General features: G+C 39.7%; 1 protein-coding gene across 1 annotated transcript in view; it reads right to left on the bottom strand.

Moving 5' to 3' along the window:
• LOC123976171 (CMP-N-acetylneuraminate-beta-galactosamide-alpha-2,3-sialyltransferase 1-like) overlaps nucleotides 1-1,941 on the bottom strand; it is a 58,080-nt gene that overhangs the window by 13,871 nt on the left and 42,268 nt on the right. The window lies entirely within an intron of this gene.

Genomic DNA, 1,941 nt, shown 5'->3' with positions numbered 1-1,941 from the left:
TAATGGAGTGGCCAGCGCAGTCACCAGATCTGAACCCCATTGAGCTGTTGTGGGAGCAGCTTGACCGTATGGTACGCAAGAAGTGCCCATCCAACCAATCCAACTTGTGGGAGCTGCTTCTGGAAGCGTGGGGTGCAATTTCTCCAGATTACCTCAACAAATTAACAGCTAGAATGCCAAAGGTCTGCAATACTGTAATTGCTGCAAATGGAGGATTCTTTGACGAAAGCAAAGTTTGATGTAAAAAAGATCTTATTTCAAATACAAATCATTATTTCTAACCTTGTCAATGTCTTGACTCCATTTTCTATTCATTTCACAACGTATGGTGGTGAATAAGTGTGACTTTTCAGGAAAACACAAAATTGTTTGGGTGACCCCAAACTTTTGAACGGTAGTGTATATTTTTTTTTTTTTCTTTTTCAATGACTTTTTATAATGGACTCACAAGGAGCATTAATTAGTCCACATTGATTCAAGGTGGTTAGAAAGTTATGTATTTTGTTTAGAATCAGTTGGTAAAGCAAGAAACATAGCTTTTATTATTCATGTGTACAAAAAACATAGTAGTTGGACCTTTTCGGACTGAAAATGGACTGAAACTCAACTCCCAAACCTACTGCCAGTCTCTGGGAAGATTCTTTCTTCAAGCAATGGTACAGGAAGAAGGCAGAACAATGCTCCATCACATGCATCCAAGTACCCCACTGCTTGGCTAGCCAGCAAAGGCCGCAAAGATGCCCTCCTTTCCTCACCTGACTTGAATCCAGTTGAGAACTTCTCAAAAGTGAGATTTACAGTCAGAGATACACCTCTTTGAACAGCGTTTGGGAGGCTGGTTGCCGCTTCAGTGAAAGATGATAGTGAACAGATCAAGAAACTGACAGACTCCACAGATAGGAGGATTATGGTTATTGAAAAGATGGCTGGCTGCATTGATTATTACATTTTAAAAATTTAAAATAACTTTTTAAATAAGTTTTCAGTCGAGACTCTGGAACAGACAACAGACCTCTGCCCGAGGATCTCAAGGTACGTGCTGGTGCGTATGGGACTAAAAGGTCAGAAATATAACAAGGCGAGAGGCCATGAAGAGCTTTAAAAGTGATCAATAGAATTTTAAAGTCTATTCTAAAACATACTGGGAGCCAGTGTAATGAAGCTAAAATAGGAGTAATGTGGTCATATTTCTTTGTTCTGGTTAAAAGCCTGGCAGAGATCTATATGTGGTTTTTCAATGAAATCACTTATTAATAAATCAAATTTTCACTGCCTTATTGTCAATGGGCTGTAGCCTCACTTAGAAATCAAGCACACGCCTGTTTTCTGTTGCTTGGAACAGCCACTATTCTGCTTTTACTATGAAGGCACTGGGTCGGGACGTAGCCCTGTGAGCGTTCCTGAGCACCACAGCTAACGAATGCAGTCCACTAACACCACAAAACATTGCTTAGCAACAACAAATAGCGGAGCCTTAAACGTCTAAAAGTCAGGGGTACCCAGGGAGTTAAAAAGCGACTTGACCAAGCGTCCATATGTGACGAGTCAGGCGTGAGAATGTGTTGTTGTGAGGGGTGAGTCGCACCTATCCAGGGCTGCAGTACAAAAAAAACAAAAAAAAAATAAGTTGGGCCAATTCATTTATTCATCAGTGATTGAATGTACCACCCAGCAAGCACACTAACACTCTCAAATTAAACACCCATGGTGATGTTGTTCTTCTAGAGCCCCGACCTTGCGCAGTTTGGATTTCTTATAATATACAGTGGGTACGGAAAGTATTCAGACCCCTTTAAATTTTTCACTCTTTGTTTCATTGCAGCCATTTTCCAAAAATCAAAAAAGTTCATTTTATTTCTCAGTAATGTACACTCAGCACCCCATCTTGACAGAAAAAAACAGAAATGTAGAAATTTTTGCAAATTTATTAAAAAAGAAAAA

The sequence above is a fragment of the Micropterus dolomieu genome, linkage group LG09, assembly GCF_021292245.1.
Source record: "Micropterus dolomieu isolate WLL.071019.BEF.003 ecotype Adirondacks linkage group LG09, ASM2129224v1, whole genome shotgun sequence".
NCBI lineage: Eukaryota > Metazoa > Chordata > Actinopteri > Centrarchiformes > Centrarchidae > Micropterus > Micropterus dolomieu.
This window is presented reverse-complemented; position numbering and strand designations above follow the sequence as displayed.